The 17,755-nt window shown below is 34.9% G+C and overlaps 1 protein-coding gene across 1 annotated transcript in view; it reads left to right on the top strand.

Annotated features, from left to right (window-relative positions):
- The window catches only part of LOC137646049 (mediator of RNA polymerase II transcription subunit 23-like), a 714,542-nt gene that overhangs the window by 214,559 nt on the left and 482,228 nt on the right, over positions 1–17,755 (top strand). The window lies entirely within an intron of this gene.

Here is a 17,755-nt window from a genome sequence, read left to right as displayed (position 1 = left end):
GAGGAGCGAGTGTGAGAAATGCCATAGTCATGTCATAACCAGGATGCTAATGCCAAACCTCAGCAATGTAACATTTTTATGAAGAATAAACACAAATACGAATCGTGAGAAAGAGTTGTCGCCACCGGATGCAGGTGTCTTCCTATATTAATGTTTAGTTTACATTATGTGTTTAAATGCTGAGATAACTGACTATACGATATCTGTGATATCGATATTTTAGCCAGTTCTTACTTAGGTGTCATACGGAATGGTCATCCGACCAAACCATCTATACTCCTGTGATGGAGATGTTAATAACTGTTTTTAAAGGAATAAACTATTTCAAAGTTAACTTACCTAGACTTATTTGAAGATGTAACATACCAAGTCTAATATACAACACATTTGATGGGAACCCGAATGTGTGTTAATAACAGTATCACATCAATATATATTGTTTAAAGTAACCCTTGGTATTGTCAAACTTACTTTAAGATTATGCTAACAGAGACTGAATAAGTAACTGTTTTTAGGTCTTTCCTTCACACATGATCATAGATAAATTATGCACATAATTTAAGGTAGAGAGGTCTAGTTAGAAATAATTTCCATTTGACACAATTAGTGTCAAATATGAAATAAAGTACAGTATATAAATAAGCAATGTAGTGGCTAATACTTAAGAAATTCGAAAATGAGCAATTTCATTCCTTCGCTAACCAATGGTACTTCATTGTTCTACTTACTTTTACTTACGAGGGGTGTTTTCCTGGAGTACTGGTTCCTGGTTATTAACTGCTCAATCGGCAAAGTAAGTTTGGAGAAACTCTATCAATTAATAGATATGTGCGAAGCATCTAAGATTATACTCAATGTTGTAATTGGGCTAGTCTTTATACCATGACTACAACGCTGACTCGGCTGTAAATGTTGAGCACTGAATGAACAAATGGAAATTTTTTGGGGGGTTGGGGGGGGGGCCTCAAGCCATGACGTCCTGATGGAAGGTTCCTTTAGTAGCTTCCCAAGGGTATATATGACTACAGTGGAAAGGTATACCTTAGAGCTCTAGAGCATACTAGCGGTAAGGAAAGTAGAGTCCCTCGATTTCCAAGGAAGGCTGTTTAGTGTTCACGTGAAGGACTCAAGAAAACTCTGAGTCATTCTGGACTTGGCGCCACTCAACAAGTTCTAATAAAACAGCAAGTTCAGAATGTTAATCCTTCCAAACACAAGGACCTTATTCAGTAAGGGGTGTTGACAGTCTGGCCAGACCTGAAAGATGTCTATCGGCAACTTCCAGTCAGTCACCCCCTCCACTCCTACCTAGGATCCAAGTTACAAAAGATAACATATATCCTAGACAAGATTCTCGTCGGACTAGATTCAGTCCTAGGATCTTCACGGAATTAGCAGACACAGTCAAGCGAAACCAAGCCTAGAAAGAGTTCAGGCAACAATAGCACTGGACGACAGGCTGGGGTGGGCAGCACCCGAAACGACTGTCTATGAACATCCATGGAGATGATCCGGCCCCGGAACATCGGGGATGCAAATTAACTTCAAGAAGTCTCGATTCTCTCCAGCTCAGGGGCTTCAATGTTTTTAGAAAATCATTGAAACCTGCGGTCACCCTAACGCTCCTTTCCTTTGGGGATGTAAAAGGAGATCGTAAGGTCTGTCAAGAGACTGTTGTAATCAGTCAGGATTCCATGACACTAACAGGGAGGAGTTTTGAACTCCCTCCAGTTCACGATAATGACAGACCCAGTGCTATGTACACAGCTGTAAGATGCGTTAAGAGGCTGGAGAAGATACGCATCAAACGCTCGAAGAGATCTAATAGGACCAATGATGGTTATTCCCTCTTCGCTTACCCTACAATGACCAAAGGCCACGGGCCCGTAGTCCATTTTAGCCCTGTAATGGTTGGAGAAACTCTCTCCACATAGATCAGACCTCCTCAGGCTGATCTGAGGCATCGAAACGATAATGAGGCGTCGAAACTGTTGAGGATAAGGGACATCTCATTTCATTAGGGAATGTTAGCCATCCCTTCCTTAAGGGAATGGCGCCTATCAGCAGATCGTTTATAAATGATCTGTAAGGTGACAGCGGATGCTCTTCTCGGGTTCAACTCAATAGAGTTGGAATGGTACACGGACGCAGACCCATTCCCTCCCAGATGGGAACAAGTCCCCGAGCTGCAGATCATTCTCTTCATCACGAGCGTCATCAAGATACTATCTCGATATATAGCCCCATACGAGGATCCTCTAGTGGAGGTAACAGACATCACGCCTCTAGAATAGAAGTGATGGACTTAGAAATTCCTGTTCAGCCCATCAAATTTCCTCTGGAAGGCCCTCTACATGTTGAGACCCTTCCAGGGAAGAGGGGGTCTGTTGACTCCCAGGTAGCCCAAGAACACCCCGTTCCCTGTAATGAAGGAACTGAGGCAGAGGCTGGTCCTAGTTATGCACCTAGGATTATCCAGGAGGTTCAGAAGTTTTCTGCCTTCGATTTATCACAGTACACCTGATCTCTTCGTCTTATGAATTCCTTGCCCTTAACGGTTAGGAAAAAGACTGGGATCTCAAAAGGCAAAATAGAATTCCTTGAAGAATACAAGTCTAGTCAACTAGAAGACAATACGAGTCTTCTTGGGAAAAGTGAGCTGCTTTGTAAAGCCATAGGGACCGAAAGCAATCTCATGATCTTCTGCCTGTCCTTCTCTGTCCACCCCTATATTCAAGGTCTGGCGGCCAACAGCACAATGGCCTTTGAGAAAGGAGGCAGTGTATCCTTGGATACTATGAGAAGCCTAGTTCTTCGGCCTTGTCTCCATATAAACCCTTGAGTAAGCACCAAGGGTAGGGCCGACTTTGCGAGAGAGGTCACTTGATTGGATATTTTGGATCCATGGACCAATATCCATGTGCAAGTCAACCCCGACTAGACTTCTTCTATATGCCGTTTAATTGGATCTGACGAATGAAATCTTTAATAAGATTCCGAAAACATGAGCAGGCTTAGGCCTGCAGCGCCACTAAAGCCCATCTCATGGTCTTTGGACAAGGTCCTACATTATGCCTCACCTGTGAACAATGAGGATTGTTCCCTCAAGGATCTAACCTAAAAGGTTATTTTTTCGGTTTGCTATAGCCTCTGGGGCTAGAGTTAGTGAAATAGTGGCCCTATCTGGGATGAGGGCCACATTAAGTGGGAGAACTGCATCTCTTTCCTGATCCAACCTTTCTCACTAAGGACGACCTACCCTGGAGAATCTGCCCTCAGAAGGAAGATGTCTCTCTAGGACTACTAGAGTGTCTAAGGTCTATCTTCATAGAACATCAGACTTCAGGAGAAACAGCTCTTTACAGGAGAAAACTTTGTATCAAACTATCCCTATAACTGAGGGCGTAGCTCACCTACCTTATTCGCAGAGCGGATCCTGACAGCACTCCTGCAGATTAAAATCCGAGAAAAGTTGCTTCATCACTGAACCTTTCAGTGTGTGGATTTCAGCCTCTTCGCTCATTTACTGATCGGAGGTTGTCCAGTGTGTCTTACAGACACTATGCTAAGCAAGTCTATGGATTGAAGCATTATGTGGTGGCAGCAGGTGCTATTTTGGACCCTGTTGTCTAGCTATGCGATGAACAGTAAATTGATTGGGACTATCAATTAAAAGGAGAAAGGGGCAGCATTTTTCGTTTGACCTCCCTTTGAATAAGTGTTGCCATGGTAACACCAAATCTGTTCAGAATCTCAGGTGTGAAAATATACGGATACCACTAGTGCCGTGTGTACATAGTACACAGTGTTGTTAGACTATTTCATGTACAGAAATTATAAAGAAAAGTCTTGTTAAAAGAGCTTTTCTTCAGTCTGAGAGTGGCACTCATCAATTTTCCCCTTTCAAAAAAGGGAACCTTAATTTCTGTGTATGTCTCTTGTATAATTTCCTTATCATGCTACATTCATTTAGCATGTAGTCATTTATTAGGAATAAATGTCTATTAAAATGCAGTTGCGTCCTAATTCGCCCAACAATTGTATGTTTAAGATGCCAGAGTTCCTTGACTTACTCATGTAAGTATTTCTCATATCATTGTATGCTTACAAACAACGGATGAGGACACTGATATTGGTGCCGCAATATATACAAGCCTTGAGACCGTTTGTATTCTCAGTGTATATTTATGTTTGTTCATACAATATATGCTACCTTGAGGCCCCTTTTCTAACGTCTAAAAATGACTCTTCCCTGCGGGGGGCAGCAAGCACTAACATTGTTATGCTTAGTGATAATGACGGATAACGGTCACGTCATTTGTCTCAATTGGCCCTTTTGGCCATAGAAATATTGTCCCAAGGTTAAGGCACTGATTAAAATCCACAGATACATTAATTCTCTGGTATGCTTGAGCCCAAAAAACGGATTTTGAGCGAAGCAAAAAATCTATTTTTGGGTGAGATGGCCATGACGTCCTGATGGACCCACACTTCTTTTCTATGAAAAGATCTTCACGGTTTCCCTCCCTGAACTACTGTATCTGTAGCACCATGCTCAACGCTACAAGGAATGACCGCCAGAGGGAGTTGGCGCGGTTGTGATACGATTGTAGTAGGGGAACCAGGGTAACCTCTATTGCGGCTACCCTTCTAATTCTGTCACGTATCCCCCTCGAAGCGTAAAGGCTATTCGGGGTGCAGATTGCCATGTGGCGTGTCAAGAATACGTCCCCTGATTATATACGATACCCTTGAGAGTAATCTTAAGGGTACTCGTGCCAGAAGTTAGAATTCTGTGAAACCTTTGGTTTGATTCTCTGGGAATATCACTGTAGTCATACATACCCTTGGGAAGCTACTAAAGGAACCTTCCATCAGGACGTCATGGCCGTCTCACCCAAAAATAGATTTTTCGTTTTGCTCAAAATCCGTTTTTTTTTTCTCCATTATTCCTATAGTCTATTCTGCAAGGCGCTGGCCATATTTCTGTTTCCGTTAGAATGGCCCAGTATGGAGTACATTCATATTTCTTGTAATTCTGTATTGATGGTTTTCTATATCCTTGTCTCTTATTTCACTCCAGCTCTGACTATACATTTGAACAACCACTGTTTCACATCTTTTCTGCCTCACTTCCAATGACATTTTTCTCATGTCTCCATGCTTTCATATTTCTTGGGTTACGTATGTGACCCTTTGACTTCCCATATTGATACTCAATGTTCTGATTCGTTTCTGTGTGTTGGCCTACCATTCTCCCAGATAGCCTACTTATATTCCTTAACTATAGGCCCTGCTTACTTGGCGTTATTCACATTTATCTTAATATATTCTTTCTTTTTGAATTACTAATGGGCCTACACAAAATTTTTTGGGACTGGTACTGATTGTGAACTTTTTTTTTCAAGATCTCCAAGCCATGGAAGTTACCTATAGCACAGTGTACTCCCTTCCTTTCTGTGGGAAACACTACTATCATCTACAAATATCAGGGATTAACTTTTGATATTCTTTATATTTCATACACTGGTGCTCTTAACTTTGTTAGTCACTATACTGCATAGCTTGGGTTCAAATATAATTCTTTGTCTTACTTTCCCTTTAATCTTAATGGGTTCTTTTGTTCCTGCAGGACGTACAGTTAACGACTGATACATACATACATACATACATATATATATATATATATATATATATATATATATATATATATATATATATATTGGGCTCAAGCCATGGCGTCCTGATGAAAGGAACCTTCCATCAGGACGCCATGGCTATCTCACCCAAAAATAGATTTTTCGCTTCGCTCAAAATCCGTATATATATATATATATATATATATATATATATATATATATATATATGTGTGTGTGTGTGTGTATGGTTTTTATTAATTTTCTTAACTGTCAGTTCTTTCTATCCAATCATTTTCCAATTACTTTCATGCAATCTCTCAGATCTAGCTTATCGAAGCACTTATAGGCATTACAAACTTATACGCACGTTGGTCCTCCCATAATTACATACACATTTTATAGTCCAGTACTACATTCCGAGTTAGCAGATGATCTGCAGTCGACCTTCTTTCAATGTTTCCTCACTGGAACTTAACCTTCCTTGAATCTGTTCTTTAATTTTTCCATCCTCATTTTCTCAGATTCCTTGCTAATTGTGCTTGTAATAAATATCCCTCTTTTGTAAATCTAATTCCATTGTATTTTCAAATTTATGTATTTAGAGTATTAAAATCTACCATTTTTTCAGGGATACCTATATTTTCATATAGGCTATCACTGTTAGGATAAACGTCTGACTTCGTTATTTTTTTCATATCACTTTGTTTATTATATTGTTAAATCCTTACCTGTCCATTATGTAGGCCTATTTGTCTTTCAAGCTTTTCCCGACGGCTTCTACCTCATGATATGTTATCTTTTCCACTTTGCCAGATATCACGGTCTCACTTTCTGTCATTCATTCGTCAAACAAAGGGGTTTTCTTTATGTCATGATCTCTTCTTTACTCTAGGGAGTTTCTGGCTTGAATATGTCTCTATAGAATTGTTTATGTTGTTTCTTTATTTCTTCAACTTCCTCTATTACTTCTATCATTTCTTCTAGTGGCTGTACAATTACTGAGTATTTTTCCATTTACTTTCTTTTTGAATTCCCCCCTTTTACTTCATCTCATCTACTTCTGTGAAGCCCTCCTGAAGTTTAGTTCTTCACCTGGTCTCTTTATTTTCGTTCCAAGATTAATCCATTTTTATTCTCAATGATTCTTTTAAGTTTGATTAATTTTCTTAATCATTTGGATTTCTTATTTTTCCTCTTTGTTTAACAACACATTTTCTTATTATTTCCCTCGATTTTGCCTAGTATTTGGAATACTTCAATATTGTCATTAGGACGACGTGGCTCAAGCCCGCTCGCCCAACCCCCTCCTAAAATAAACAGATTTTGACAGGAAAAATCTATTTTTGGGTGAAATAGTCATGTCGCCCTGATGGCCCGCCCGTTACATTTCATCCCCTCCCAATTCTCAGTGTGGGGTCTCATGTCATGGGATTTTATTATCACAACAGCGCCATATCCAATCTGGCTGACAATCCAATATGGTGGACATTCCTAATTTTGTAACGAATTCGCAGGGCAGATCCTGACAGTACTCCCAAAAGGTCATGATCCGAGAAAAATTGCTTCATCACTGAACTTCTTCAGTATATAGATTTTGAGCGTCTTTGCTCATATACTGGATGGAAATCATCCAGAGTGTTCTACAAACACTATGCTAAGCAAGTCCATGAACTGAAGCATTATGTGGTGGCGGCAGGTAGTGTATTAAAACCTGTCGTCTAATTCTGCGATGAACGGTTAATTGATTGGGACTATCAATTAAAGGGAGAAGGGGTCAGTACTTTTCGTGTGACCTCCTTTTGAATGAGTGTTACCAAGGTAACACTAAATTTTTAAAAAAATCTCAGGTGTGAAATTATACAGATAACACTAGTGCCGTGTGTACACAATGTTGATAGAATATAACAGGTACAGAAGTTTTGAAGAGAAATTTTATTAAAAAACTTTTCTTCAGTCTGAGAGTGGCACTTATCATTTCTTCCCTTTTCAAAAAAGGGAAAAATAATTTCTGTATATGTCTCATGTATAATTCCTTTATCATGCTACATGCATTTTACTTGTTGATTCATTTAGTCATTTATTAAGAATAAATGTCTATTGAAATGCAGTTGCGTCCTAATTTGCCCGACAATTGCATGTTTAAGATGCCAGAGTTCTTTGACTTACTCTTGTAAGTATTCTTAATATCATGGTATGCTTACAAACAACGGATATAAGGACACTGATATTGGTTCGGCAATGTATACAAACCTTGAGACTGTTTGTATACTCAGTGTATACTTAAGTTTGTTCATACAATATATAATAACCTTGAGGCCCCTTTTTCTACCGTCTAGGATGCTTCTTCCCTGTAGGGGGGAGGAAGCACTAACATTGTTTTGATTAGTGATGATGACGGATAACGGTAACTTCATTTGTCTCAAACGGTCCAAATGTTGTTGTTGTTGGGGTATTAAAGCCAACACTTGTTGTTGGCACGGGCCTTTCCCTTGGTTGGCCCGTAGATGATCGACTCCAAATGACCATAGAAATATTGTCCCAAGGTTAAGGCACTGATGAAAATCCACAGATACATTAATTCTCTGGTATGCTTCCATCAGGACGACATGGCTTGAGCCCAAAAAACGGATTTTGAGCGAAGCGAAAAATCTATTTTTGGGTGAGATGGCCATGACGTCCTGATGGACCCATCCTTCTTTTCTAAAGAAAAGATCTTCACAGTTTCCATCCCGAACTACTGTATCTGTAGCACCATGCTCAATGCTACAAGGAATGTCCACCATATTGGATTGTCAGCCAGATTGGATATGGCGCTGTTGTGATACTCAATAGTAGTAGGGGAACTAGGGTAACCTTGATACTGCTCCCCTTCTAATTCTGCCACTTTCCCCCTCGAAGCGTAAACGCTATTCGGGGTGCAGATTGCTATGTGGCGTGTCAAGAATACGCCCCCTGATATTATGTGATATCCTTGAGAGTAATCTTAAGGATATTCGTGCCAGTAGTTAGAATTCTGGAGACCTAAAGGTAAATTCTCTGGGAATATCACTGTAGTACATATATACCTTAGGAAGCTACTCTTAGGAACCTTCCATCAGGACGCCATGGCCATCTCACCCAAAAATAGATGGCCGACAACTAGGATAGGCTAGCCTAAATCAATGCTGATAAAAACACACAGGAAACAACAAAAAAGGGGGAGGGATACCCATAATCATACCACAATGTAAAAGAATAATGTAAAACATATTTCTACAATAATATGACTACATAACTAAGCATTTCTGAGCGATTTGGTAACATGAGGCAATGGTGCCAACCGCATGCCAGCCACAGAACAATAATAGCATGCAAATTGAAATATACATGGGGTGGAGACGTGTAATTCTCCAACACACAAAAAGTTGGGTACTCAACTTAGTCAATGAGGAATAAGCATCCATGCTCGAAAATCACTCAAAAAGCTAAGAACAAGCAGAAAATCACCAAGTGACCATCAAAGATGGAGACTGCAAAAGGGTATGGATCAACAGGAAACGTGTTAGTTGAAGCATATTGAGATAGGGAGTTGTAACGGCTCTCTTGCCCATGTATCGTACCCTATCCCTTGTCCTTTGTGACAAGGTTAACTCAATTCGGGAAAGGATAACCATGGCTTGTTATTAACATGTTCCTGTTATATACATGACATCTCTCGGGATATTAGCTCTGGAGGTTAGAACTCCATTGATACCTCTAAGGTAAAATTTCTCTGGTATATCACTCACAGAAATATTCCAAGTAGAACTTGCCTATGAGGAACTTCCATCAGGACGACATGACTCATGCCCAAAAAGTATATATAAAACGCATTTCAACAAGGCTAGCTAAGAAATTCATATAAAACAATGATTAATTTGAAAACGTAAGCTTCCAGCTTAGGCCATGTGGCAGCTGCCAGACAAAAACGGACATATTGCGCTAAAAGAAGGGGGGAGATGAGAAATTCTCCACTAAAAATGTGTAAGGTAATCAACCGATGTGGCAGAAACACAAGCAGAAGCATTTATAATCCCAAATTTGCACAAAAACTTGACAAAACAAGCAGAAAACTCCCAAAGCAACCAGACAAGATGGCGCTGCAAGAAGGAATGAAGAACCAGCGAACATGTTTATAGTAACACACTGGGATCGGAGTTGTAATGGCTCTCCCACGTATCCAATCCTATCCCGTATCCTTCGATACAAGGTTAACTCTATTCGAGGAAGGATAGCCGTGGTTGTTGTAAACACGCCCCTGTTATTTACACATTATTTCTCAGGATATTCGTTCCAGGGATTAGAACCCCATGATACCTCTAGGCCTACAGGTAAAATTCCCTGGTACTGTACTGTATATCACTCGCAGGAAATATCCCAAGTAGAAGCTGCCTAGAGGAACTTCCATCAGGACGACATGGCTCGAGCCCCCCAAAAAACAAGCATTATGAACACAGTAGAGTTTCTAGAAAATAATTACAGCAAACAAGTTTGTCTAGTAGTTGAATCATATGACTTTAAGTTAGGTTAATAAAGCCATGTGATAACGAGTTCTTGTTGGGAGAGCTACCATACCATGTCAGGAAGAACATTTTTGTTTAGTTATGGTCAAATTTTACAAACTTTTTTAGAAGGAATAGCCATAAATTAGGCATGAATGCTTGAAATAAATCTTTCTCTAAAATAAATAAATACTGCATACCTTGTTAAAAATATGCTTCTTCTGTTACATTACTTGATTTTTTCTAGCACAGTAAGCCTTCAAGTTTCAAATATAATTGTTTTAATGGAGTTCATGTGTAATCGTGGAAGATAGCTATAAGAATTATCATCTAACACAAATAAACATTAGCTGATAGCCTAATAGACACACGCTTGGCTGCCACTATAAATTAATATACTAATTATCAATCACAAACTCTTATTTCTTAGTTATTTATGCCCACCTTCCTTATAACTATGTTGTTTTTTTTACTTTATGATCAACTTTGAAAAAAGGTATGGGAATAAAACTCACCCTCCTTTTTAAAGTATAAAAGTACATTTTATTTATACAAGGACTTAAATACATAACTAATTCTGGAATGTACATAATTTTTGTAAACAAACATACAATGTCTGATGGCTTAATAAAGTTCCATACACAATATTTACACCTTTATATATTTATGTGTGTGTATGAGAGAGAGAGAGAGAGAGAGAGAGAGAGAGAGAGAGAGAGAGAGAGAGAGAGAGAGAGAGAGAGAGAGAGAGAGAGAGTTAATTTTACCCTCTGAAAACTTTCCAAGAATTTTCTTTTATCCTATATTGTCTTAAATAAAGTATTTTCTCATACCCAATTATAATCTACTGTACATCTGTCAATTGCATGCTACTTATAAGATACCTGGAATGAATAATAAAAAAAAAATAAAACAATTCTTTGCAAAGTCTGTAGTAGGTTGGCCAGGGCACCAGCCACCCACTGAAATACTACCACTAGAGAGTTATGGGTCCTATGACTTGCCAGACAGTATTACATTGGATCCTTCAGTCTCATTACGGCTCAATTTGTCTTTGCCTATAGCCTACATACACCGAATAGTGTGACCTATTATTTCCACATTCTCTTCTGTCCTCAAACACCTGAAAACACTGAAATTACCAAAGAATTTAATTTGCTAACTACTCCAATGTAATTGTTCAGTAGCTACTTTCCTCTTGGTAAGGCTAGAATAGACTCTTAAGGTATGGTAGTAGCTCTTCAGGGTGAAGGACACTCCAAAATCAAACCATTGTTTTCTAGTCTTGGGTAGTGCCATAGCACACTATTCCATCATATTTCTCTTTCTCTTTTTTTTTTTAAAGGTTTTATGGTTTATCATGAAAGATTTATTTTAATACTGTTGCTGTTCTTAAAATATTTTATTTTAATTGTTAATTACCTCTCATGTACTTTATTTATTTCCTTTCCTTACTGGACTGTTTTCCTTGTTGGAGATCTTGGGCTTATTCCATGTTGCTTTTCCAACAAGGGTTATAGCTTAGCAAGTAATAATGACAATAAAAGCGGGAGTTATGTTGAGACAAAAAAATTGTTTATTAAAAATCAAATGTCACAGCTTTACTTGCTTGAAATTTTTCACTGATCACCAAAACCATTCCCAAATAAAATTTTCCCTCAATACTTCTATTCTACAATAACAGACAAAATTGAATAACTGTCATCAGCACGGAACTTGTTGAAGAGAATGACATATTTTCTATATATATATATATATATATATATATATATATATATATATATATATATATATATATATATATATATATATATATATATATATATATATATAAATAAGTAATCATTCTGATTCAGTGGGTTATGTATAGAGCAATACAGTATTGTAAAATGCTGAAAAATAGTAGATTGAAATAAAATTTCCTTTTTAAATTGGTGTATATAATACATTTTCTAATTTAAATTCTAACAGTGAGGAGACTGACGTTTTTATGATAGTATCGTTTCTTAGCTATTTGTGTACAATATTGTATAACTAACATTGTGTGTAAAACTTCTATGAATTTTCAAGGATGCAAATTAACCCTCATATCACTTAACAAGTATAAATAAAGTTTTGTGACATTTTCAAATCATACTTTTCAAAAAAACTTTATATCTTTTTCAAAACATTTGATATAATAAGTAATCATCTACACTACAGTATAACAAATCTAATGATCATTTCCTCAAAGGATATGAAATTCCCATTTATGTTTACTGTTTTCTTGATTATTACTCTTTTCATGTGTTTGAAGCAGTGGCAAATCTGTGTTACTGACACTAACATTAAACTTTATAACTAGAAAACTACAGTAAATTCACTGTACTGATTATGAACTCATCAGGCAACTCTTCTACAATGATGTAAAAAACTGTAACAAAATACAGAATATTTTCCTTCTTTATTATAAAGAAATATACAGTATATCTAATTACAATAACTCTCTCTACCCTTCTATAGAGATAAAAAAAAGTACTATAATACAATTTATGAACAATAATACAAATATTTTATAAATTAATAAAATCACAACCAAGAGTATCACCTGCTGTAGATAAATCTGTTGAACTTGTATTATTTCTCATTCTTTTCAGCAAATATTGAAAAAAAAAAAACAGGTTTTCTAATTATTTCAATAAGTCAATCAGACTCATATTTATTTACAGTGCTATCTACAAATTAAGCAAAAAGTTTGAGTACAATAAACTAGTTTACTTTGATTCAATGAAATAAGATTGTATACTTACCTTTAATTGCAATTAATTTTGAATTTGAATTAAAATGAAATAAACATAAAATAGTCACCTTTTGAAATGGTAGAAATAACTAAAATCATACAAAACTTTGGAAACACAAAGACATGACTTTTGCTAACAGTCCTTCCTTCGAAGACTGGAACATACTGTTACTAATTGAGATAAATGGATGATAAATGTGAATTATTTCAAGTTGCTGTACTGACCCCTGTGTACACAGTGCCTAACAGAGGACACCATCTTGACAAGGAAAATTCCACAGATTTTACTTTCTTAGCAAAAGGCTTTATATATATATATATATATATATATATATATATATATATATATATATATATATATATATATATATATATATATATATATATATATGTATATATGTATATATATATATATATATATATATATATATATATATATATATATATATATATATATATATATATATATATATATATATATATATATATATATATATATATATAAATAAGTTACTGACAGCTAAAACAAGTTAGGAAAGTCAATAAATGCTTCCATATGAGGCAAACTTTTACTCTCTCAAGCAGCTAAATTTTTCTTTCTTTCAAGTTCTACTTAGGTGGAGGATATTTAAAAACTTAAATTGAAAAATACTCTCGTTTCTAAACAATACTTAATACACAGGTTTTCCATTTCACACTTTACATTTCTTTATCATTTAACACACACAAAAAAATAATTCTGTCTCATTTTCAGTATTTCTGGCCCACCTTTGCTATTAAGTGGTTTTCCATTGTTTTTTTGTTTGTTTGTGAAAATACTAATAAAATGAATAAAAAAGAAATCATATAATACTTTTTGAAACTTTCAATTGCAGCTCCAGATACACTTACTAAATTTTGAGCATGATAAACAGTAACTGCATCTGGGAATTCTTTCATTGCCTGCATGACTGGTCAGAGCTGGACCAACAGAAGAATTCTTTTGAGCATTTTCTAGTTAACTGTAAACCTGCACAGTACCTTAATTTCCCATTATTCATCTTTAAAAAGAATAAAAAACTATGAAAAATATTAGATCAATGTAATGGTTTCTTATGAACTGAACAAAATCACTTTAGGAAGCAGCATAACTCTAGTAGAACACCGAGGCATTATTTATGGACACTGAAAATTCCTTGTATTGGCTAACCCAGTCTACCCGGCTGAATAACAAGTCACTTACCTAAGCAACATTCCACATTCTAGTTTGAATGTGTGTGTATATGCCATAGCCTTAATATCATTAAGTGATATAAAACTTTTTTTTTTTATGCATGTTGATTCATATGCATTCTGTATCGAGTACTGCACTGGAATCTAAAATCTTTCACACAATTTTTGAGCTACAGAAAGGGGATTATTATGATATTTCCAAAAGTATTCCCTCACTATACTTTCAAGCTAATTTTCACATTCATTCATCTCATTATCACAAGAAGCTTGGATTCCTCTTCATGAGGGCACAGTATCTTGAATGAAACTACTCAAACAATAACCTTTGAAGTCCAAAGTAAGCTACAATATATATATATATATATATATATATATATATATATATATATATATATATATATATATATATATATATTTATAACTTATCTTTTTATTAAGAAATCTTTGAATTTCTTATTTATTTACTGAAAAGATATTTTTAAAAGTATATATATATATATATATATATATATATATATATATATATATATATATATATATATATATATATATATATATATATATATATATATATATATATATATACATATATATATATGTATGTATTATATGTATTATTTATATATATATATATATATATATATATATATATATATATATATATATATATATATATATATATATATATACACTTTTAAAAATATCTTTTTAGTTAATAAATAAGAAATTCGAAGATTTCTTAATAAAAAAATAAGTTATAAAGTTAACAGAAATTTTATATATTAACTTTATTTTTTTTCAACCTGAAATACACTTCATCTTGATGAAAATGATTAAAGCAATTAAATTCCAACAACTTTCACTTTCCCCATTTCAGAGAGAGAGAGAGAGAGAGAGAGAGAGAGAGAGAGAGAGAGAGAGAGAGAGAGAGAGAGAGAGAGAGAGAGAGAGAGTCTTTTAATTTCACTGATCACATATTACAATAACATTATCATGCATTTTACATTGTCAAATATTACATAATCATATAAAAACCTTGTATCATGTTTTGGAGTTTCTTATATTAATCTTTATGAGTAATACCTTCATAGTATGGGTATTATATAGCATGAACAGTGAACAGTTAGCAAGTGATGGTGAAGAACTTATTGTGCTTATTTTTTTATACTACTATTATCAGTATCCTACAAGACAGTATCATGTTATTACTATAATTAATATAAAGTATTCAATGATTAATTTTCATTCTATGCAGTTTTGGTGTAGTACAGCACATTAAAATCCTTATAAGTAGAGTATAAGAGAGAGAAAAACATGTGGAAATATTAATATTGCCATTACAGTATAAGGTTTTAATGTAATGTGCTATAATATAATTAAAGTAAAGAACATTCACATTCACTGTTGTAATGTATTTTGAATTAAAATGACAATAAATTTCTTAAGAGGAGAAAACCATCTCTACAAGTTTATATTGCCTATTATATATATGTATGTATATATATATATATATATATATATATATATATATATATATATATATATATATATATATATATATATATATATATATATGTGTGTGTGTGTGTATAAATAAATATATATATATATATATATATATATATATATATATATATATATATATATATATATATATATATATATATATATATATATATATATATATATATATATATATATATATATATATATATATATATATATATATATATATTTACATACAGTATATAGTGGTAACCAAGTTTTCATGATTAATTTATTTTTCCAGAGACTGTTCAAACTCTCATTTGTTTTAAAAGATAATTATTTTTTCCCATAAAAATTATTATTAATGGGCTTAAGCTGTACTTGACATAAAAAATACTTATACTGTAATACATTTCACATGTAGTTTACAGTATGGTGTTTATATGCATTATGGTGTTTAAATGCATACAATTATAAAAAATAAACAACGAATAGAGGAAATGCATATTTGAACTTGACATGCATGTCATAAGGGGAGTTTATGACTTTAGCGGAAAGTGGTAAGGAGGAGGGGTTTTAGCGTTATCAAATGGGGTGGGGTGCAGAGGGGATAATGGGGAGATGAAAAGGGGAATAGGAAATGGGAAGAATCTGAGAGACAAAGCAATGACAGTGAATATGTAATTGAACTTTCATTCTTGTCTCTTTCCCTTTGCTGTTGTTGCTTCAGAATTACTGGAGCTCTCTCACTAAACCCCTTTTCAGAATGTCTAAAGCGACTCATTGCAATATAATTAAAAATCTTGATAAAAGTTTGCTAGATGTATTATTTGGGTGAAACTTGTCCTGAATATCTGCACTTATTCCAATTTATAAAAGGTTTCCTTAGTTTACGAACAAGGATTATCCTTCCCTCTTATAAAGATATTTTATCAACTACTTCTGAAGAGCCTTGATTTCCACTTTGGCAAGCTCTATGCTTAAATCTTCCTCTACCTCATTATCCCTGCCATCCAAAACCATGGACTTGGGTAAATAAACAATGCCTGTGATTACATATTAAGGCTCAAATTCTTTGAAGTCTCTCTCTCATGCAAAGTCTGGTCATATGCCAAAGCTTCCTCCATGCAAAGTTCATTGTCCATGGAAGACAAGACTCAAACAGTGAAGAATGTTGAAATGGTTCTTCCAGAACTCTCAGTGTTAGCTCTGTATCAGAGGTAAATTCAGACACCCCTGGAAAACTTATAACATAAATTTTTTTTAAATTCAAAATCACCTGCTGGTCCATGGGCTGGATCTAATAAGTTGCATTGTGGAGATGAACTTCCAAATTACGAAGATAAATTCTTCCAGCAACTCGTCCTCCAAGCCTGATGAACAGCACACCGTCCAATAAGAGGGTCTTGGGTGAGAATTCTTTATCCTACCATATATATTTACACTAGGCCCAAACATAGCACGAATCCACTAATTGAAAAGTTGCCTAGTTATTCCTGGCTTTACTGCTGACCCTTCAAGATTAATTTGCTTTTCATTATGTTATTTTCTTGATAACATAACCAAAGACTTGACTCCAAAGTCGACACTAGTATTCCACACAGCAATACAATAGACAAATCCCTGACTAATACTGCAAAATTAAACCACTAAATATGCTCATTTATTTAGAAGAAAATTTGAGTTATGAGGAGTGAAAAAATCTTTATTAGCATTTGAATAATTGGCACAGAAACCTTTATGTGCCAAGTGTATAACAGTGTTTAAAACAGAGTTGGCCTCTTTCATTTGGGATGAGATGGTTAAAATGATAATCTAAATTATCAATTATTTCACATAAAGGTTGATTGTGAGTGCTATATTCCGAAACATGAGTAAATGGACTGAGAAATACATAAGTGGTCATGACCGGTCTTTTTATATCAAGGTTCTGATTGTGTTTGACAACGATTTACATTGGAAGTGTGGCCTAAGCTGAGGCTGGTGCTATGGAATATTCTGTAGCCATGTAGCCCATCCCTGTGGACAAGAGGGAAATACAGTAGTACAAATTAAAGCTTGTGAAGGCAGGCAGGATTCAATAGTCTATTGCCCTTAGATTGAACATTGAGAAGACA

This window comes from Palaemon carinicauda, chromosome 8 (assembly GCF_036898095.1).
Source record: "Palaemon carinicauda isolate YSFRI2023 chromosome 8, ASM3689809v2, whole genome shotgun sequence".
Classification (NCBI taxonomy): domain Eukaryota; kingdom Metazoa; phylum Arthropoda; class Malacostraca; order Decapoda; family Palaemonidae; genus Palaemon; species Palaemon carinicauda.
Note: the sequence above shows the minus strand (reverse complement) of the source record. Positions and strands in the feature narration are given on the sequence as shown.